At 36.9% G+C, this 6626-nt stretch overlaps 1 non-coding gene across 1 annotated transcript; it reads left to right on the plus strand.

Moving 5' to 3' along the window:
- The first annotated feature begins 657 nt into the window (after positions 1 to 657).
- On the plus strand, positions 658 to 765 carry LOC148567261 (small nucleolar RNA R71). The gene has a single exon (XR_015881799.1). It is a non-coding gene; the product is annotated as a small nucleolar RNA R71 (small nucleolar RNA).
- Positions 766 to 6626: the final 5861 nt, after the last annotated feature.

Genomic DNA, 6626 nt, shown 5'->3' on the forward strand with positions numbered 1-6626 from the left:
CACTTGTGCTTCCAGATTTCTAATGGAAGACCTTGTTTCATTCATGAAACTTATAGTGGCCTTAGATAGATCAGAGACTAGATTTGCTAAATTAGAAGCTTTTTGTTCGGAGTTCTCTGTCTGTTGCTGAGTTGATGATGGAAAAGGCTTGCTATTGCTAAACCTGTTTCTTCCACCATTATTAAAGCCTTGTTGGGGCTTTTGATCCTTCCATGAGAAATTTGGATGATTTCTCCATGTTGAGTTATAGGTGTTTCCATAAGGTTCACCTAAATAATTTACCTCTGCTATTGTAGGGTTCTCAGGATCATAGGCTTCCTCTTCAGAAGATGCCTCTTGAGTACTGTTGGATGCAGCTTGCATTCCATGCAGACTCTGAGAAATCATATTGACTTGCTGAGTCAATATTTTGTTCTGAGCCAATATGGTATTCAGAGTATCAACTTCAAGAACTCCCTTCTTCATAGGCGTCCCATTGCTTACAGGATTCCTTTCAGAAGTGTACATGAACTGGTTATTAGCAACCATGTCAATGAGTTCTTGAGCTTCTGCAGGCATTTTCTTTAGGTGAATGGATCCACCTGCAGAGGTATCCAATGACATCTTAGATAGCTCGGATAGACCATCATAGAATATATCCAGGATGGTCCATTCTGAAAGCATGTCAGAAGGACACTTTTTGGTCAACTGTTTGTATCTTTCCCAAGCTTCATAGAGGGATTCACCTTCTTTCTGTCTGAAGGTTTGAACATCAGCTCTAAGCTTGCTCAGCTTTTGAGGAGGAAAGTACTTGGCTAAGAAAGCCGTGACCAGCTTATCCCAAGAGTTCAGGCTGTCTTTAGGTTGAGAATCCAACCATAATCTAGCTCTGTCTCTTACAGCAAAAGGGAAAAGCATGAGCCTGTAGACTTCAGGATCTATTCTATTAGTCTTAACAGTATCACATATCTGCAAGAATTCAGTTAAGAACTGAAAAGGATCTTCAGATGGAAGTCCATGAAACTTGCAGTTCTGCTGCATCAGAGAAACTAATTGAGGTTTCAGCTCAAAGTTGTTTGCTCCAATGGCAGGAATGGAGATGCCTCTTCCATGTAAATTGGAATTAGGTGCAGTAAAGTCACCAAGCATCTTCCTTGCATTATTATTATTTTCGGCTGCCATCTCCTCTGCCTGTTCGAAAATTTCTGAAAGGTTATCTCTGGATTGTTGTATTTTAGCTTCTCTTAATTTTCTCTTCAGAGTCCTTTCAGGTTCTGGATCTGCTTCCACAAGAATGTTCTTATCCTTGCTCCTGCTCATATGACAAAGAAGAAGGCACAGAAAAGTAATAATAATAATAATGGAGATCCTTTATACCACAGTATAGGGATCCCTGTGTGAGTGGAAGAAAAGAAGGAGACAAAGAATGTAATATAATGGAAGAAACACAACTGTGAGGAGGCTAGATATGTGAGATGAGATGTTAGGATATGAATGAATAAATAGAATGAGATGGGAGAGGGAGAATTTTCGAAAATATTTTTGAAAAAGAGTTAGTGATTTTCGAAAATGGTTTTTTGAAAAATGTTAGTAACTTTCGAAAATTAAGTTTTAAAAATTAAAATAATTAATAAATTAAAAAGAAATTTTGAAAAAGGGGAGATATATTTTCGAAAATGAGAGAGAGAGAGTTAGTTAGGTGGTTTTGAAAAAGATAAGAAACAAACAAAAAGTTAGTTAGTTAGTTGAAACAAATTTTGAAAAGATAGGAAGTTAGGAAGTTAGAAAAGATATTTTGAAAAGATATTTTTGAAAAAGATAAGATGAGAAGATATTTTTGAAAGGATATGATAGAAATTAGTTTTTGAAAAAGATTTGATTTTTAAAATTTCAATTAATGACTTGATTCATAAGAAATCACAAGATATGATTCTAGAACTTAAAGTTTGCATCTTTCTTAACAAGCAAGTAACAAACTTCAAATTTTTGAATCAAAACATTAATTGATTATGTTATTTTCGAAAATTTGATATAAAAATAAGAAAAAGATTTTTTTGAAAAATATTTTTGGAATTTTCGAAAATAACTAAGAATTTTGAAAAAGATTTGATTTTTGAAAACGATTTTGAAAAAGATAAAATTTTCAAATTGAAAATTTGATTTGACTCATTGGCAACAACTTGATTTTTTAAAAATTTTTGAAAAAGTCAACTCAAATTTTCGAATTTGATGAGAGAAAAAGGGAAAGATATTTTTTTTTTATTTTTGAAAAACATGAAAATTATGCAATGCATGAAATTTTTTAGATCAAAACAATGAATGCATGCAAGAATGCTATGAATGTCAGGATGAACACCAAGAACACTATGAATGTCAAGATGAACATCATAGACACAATTTTGAAAAATTTTTTAATGCAAAGAAAATATGCAAGACACCAAACTTAGAATTCTTTAATGCTTACGCACTAAGAATTCAAGAATGCATATGATAAACATGAAAAGACACAAAACAAAAAAATCATCAAGATCAAACAAGAAGACTTACCAAGAACAACTTGAAGATCATGAAGAACAATATGAATGCATGATATTTTCGAAAAATGCTAGATGCATATGTAAGTGACACCAAACTTATAATGTGACTCAAGACTCAAACAAGAAACAGAAAAATATTTTTGATTTTTATGATTTTCTAATTTTTTTTTTTGGATTTTTATTTTCGAAAATTATTTAGAAAGAAAGAAAAATAAGGATTCCAAAATTTTTAATATGAATTCCAGGAATCTTGCCATGTTAGTCTTAAAGCTTCAGTCTAGGAATTAGACATGGCTCACTAGCCAGCCAAGCTTTCAATGAAAGCTCCAGTCCAAAACACTAGACATGGCCAATGGCCAGCCAAGCTTTAGTCTTTAACACGAGAGTATATTGCTCTTTATAACAGATTGCAAGCCTCAGTCCAAATAAATTTAGACATGGCTTTACAGCCAGCCAGGCTTTACATGCTCCATGAAACACTAGAATTCATTCTTAAAAATCTTGAATAAAAATTTTTGAAAACATTTTTATATATTTTTTTTCGAAAACAGATGAAAAAATTTTGAAAATATTTTTTAAAAATTTTTGAAAAGAAAACGAAAATAAAATTACCTAATCTGAGCAACAAGATGAACCGTCAGTTGTCCAAACTCAAACAATCCCCGGCAACGGCGCCAAAAACTTGGTGCTGTTGCCGGATCAGAAGGGAATCTGGCACTGATGTTACCGGACCAAAAGCTTGCCGAAAACTCAAACAATCCCCGGCAACGGCGCCAAAAACTTGGTGCACGAATTGTGAATCACACTTTTCACAACGCGTACCACTAACCAGCAAGTGCACTGGGTCGTCCAAGTAATACCTTACGTGAGTAAGGGTCGAATCCCACGGAGATTGTTGGTTTGAAGCAATCTATGGTTATCTTGTAAATCTTAGTCAGGAATTCAATTATGTTTATCAGTTGAATTGTGAATAACCAAGAGAACATAAATTAAAGTTTACTTGTTGTGCAGTAATGGAGAATGTGTTGGAGTTTTGGAGATGCTTTGTCTTCTGAATCTCTGCTTTCCTCTGTCTTCTGATTCACGCACGCATGTCCTCCTATGGCAAGCTGTGTGTTGGTGGATCACCGTTGTCAGTGGCTACCTTCCATCCTTCCAGTGAAAACTACGCTCACGCGCTCTGTCACAGCACGGCTAATCACCGGTTGGTTCTCGATCCGGTTGGAATAGGATTTACTATCCTTTTGCATCTGTCACTAACGCCCAGCCTTCAAGAGTTTGAAGCTCGTCACAGTCATTCAATCCTTGAATCCTACTCGGAATACCACAGACAAGGTTTAGACTTTCTGGATTCTCATGAATGCCGCCATCAGTTCTAGCTTATACCACGGAGATTCTGATTAAGGAATCTAAGAGATACTCATTCAATCATATGTAGAACGGAGGTGGTTGTCAGGCACACGTTCGTGGTTTGAGGAAGGTGATGAATGTCACAGATCATCACCTTCATCACAGTTAAGCGCGAATGAACATCTTAGATAGGAACAAGCGTGTTTGAATGGAAAACAGAAATACTTGCATTAATTCATCGAGACGCAGCAGAGCTCCTCACCCCCAACAATGGGGTTTAGAGACTCATGCCGTCAGAGAAAACAAAGTTTAGATCTAAAATGTCATGAGATACAAAATAAGTCTCTAAAAGTTGTTTAAATACTAAACTAGTAGCCTAGGGTTACAAAATATGAGTGGACTATGATAGATGATGCAGATATCCACTTCTGGGGCCCACTTGGTGTGTGCTGGGGCTGAGATTTAAATGAGTCACGTGCAGAGGCCATTTGTGGAGTTGAACGCCAGTTTTTATGCCAGTTTGGGCGTTCAACTCCAGTTTTTTATCCTTTTCTGGCGCTGGACGCCAGAATTGGGCAGAGGACTAGCGTTGAACGCCAGTTTACGTCGTCTATTCTTATGCAAAGTATGGACTATTATATATTGCTGGAAATCCCTGGATGTCTACTTTCCAACGCAATTGGAAGCACGCCATATCGAGTTCTGTAGCTCCAGAAAATCCACTTTTAGTGCAGGGAGGTCAGAATCCAACAGCATCAGCAGTCCTTTTTCAGCCTGAATCAGATTTTTGCTCAGCTCCTTCAATTTCAGCCAGAAAAATACCTGAAATTACAGAAAAATACACAACTTATGTAAAGTCTAGAAATATGAATTTTTCCTAAAAACTACTGGAAATAGACTAAAAACTAACTAAAACATACTCAAAACTATATGAAATTATCCCCAAAAAGCGTATAAAATATCCGCTCATCACAACACCAAACTTAAACTGTTGCTTGTCCTCAAGCAACTAGACAAATAAAATAGAAGACTAATAGGTTGAGAAGCAATAATATCTCAGAGTTTTTGAATGAAGCTCAGATTCTAATTAGATGAGCGGGGCTAGTAGCTTTTTGCTTCTGAACAGTTTTGGCATTGAAGCTCAGAGTGATTGGCATCTATAGGAACTCAAAATTCAGATAGTGTTATTGATTTTCTTAGTTCAGTGTGATGATTCTTGAACACAGCTTTTTTTATGAGTCTTGGCCGTGGCCCTAAGCCCTTTGTTTTCCAGTATTATCACCGGATACATAAATGCCACAGACACATAACTGGGTGAACCTTTTCAGATTGTGACTCAGCTTTGCTAAAGTCCCCAATTAGAGGTGTCCAGAGTTCTTAAGCACACTCTTCTTTTTGCTTTGGACCTTGACTTTAACCGCTCAGTCTCAAGTTTTCACTTGACACCTACACGCCACAAGCACATGGTTAGGGACAGCTTGGTTTAGCCGCTCAGACCAGGATTTTATTCCTTTAGGCCCTCCTATCCACTGATGCTCAAAGCCTTGGGATCCTTTTTATTTGCCCTTGCCTTTTGGTTTTAAGAGCTTTTGCCTTTTTTTTTTTTCTGCAAGCTTTGTTCTTTGCTGCTTTTTCTTGCTTCAAGAATCATTTTTATGATTTTTCAGATTATCAATAACATGTCTCATGTTCATTGTTCTTTCAAGAGCCAACATATTTAACAGTCTTAAACAACAAATTCAAAAGACATATGCACTGTTCAAGCATTCATTCAGAAGACAGAAAGCATTGCCACCACATGTAACTAATTAGAATTTCTCTTATTAAAAGCTCGAAATTTTATTGCCTCTTATTCAAAAGATCTACTATTTTATTCATGTTTAATGATGATGAGAAAAATAGACTATAAGTTAATTGGAGATAAAATCAAAATAGATACTAATTACTATTATATGACTCCTAAGGTAAAACTAAAATAAGAACAATTATCATAGAGTTAAGGCTAAGATTAGAACTCAACAACCTTGAGGTTTGGAAGTGGATGTTCCTCTAGTCTGTGAGGTGCTTGGTCCTTGCTTCTTGGAGTGGGTTGTTTTCCTTTAGGGCCCATGATCTTAGTGATCACGGATAAGCACACCAAACTTAGAGCTTTGCTTGTCCTCAAGCAAAAGAAAAGAAAGGAGATGGGTAGAAGGAGAGCTCCTCCTCACCATCCTGGCGTTTGAACGCCCAAACACTGTCTGTTTTGGGCGTTCAATGCCCAAATGCTGCTCTCCTGGGCGTTCAACGCCCAGTTGTTGCCCTTTTCTGGCGTTTGAACGCCAGATAGCTATCCTTACTGGCGTTCAGCGCCCACTGGATGCCCATTTTGGGCGCTGAACGCCCAAAATGCCCCTTTACTGGCGTCTTCTTGCCGTTGAGCTCTTTTTCTCTGTTTTGTGTGCAAATTCCTTCTGTAACCCTGTAAACTTATGCAATTGATTCTTTACCTTAGTGTCAGTAAACTTTATATAAACAAATAAAAAAGAGAAATAGGGCAAAATGCTTAGAGGATTGTTGCCCCATGGCTGGGTTGCCTCCCAGCAAGCGCTTCTTTATTGTCTTTAGCTGGACCTTGCTGAGCTTTTTAATCTAGCTTCAGCCTTGAGCATTCTTGCTCAATGTTGCCTTCAAGATAATGCTTGATTCTCTGTCCATTGACAATGAACTTCTTATCAGAATCAATATCTTGAAGCTCCACATAACCATATGGTGACACAC

The sequence above is a fragment of the Arachis ipaensis genome, chromosome B4 (genome assembly GCF_059453495.1).
Source record: "Arachis ipaensis isolate K30076 ecotype BB chromosome B4, ASM5945349v1, whole genome shotgun sequence".
In the NCBI taxonomy this organism is placed as follows: Eukaryota; Viridiplantae; Streptophyta; class Magnoliopsida; order Fabales; family Fabaceae; genus Arachis; species Arachis ipaensis.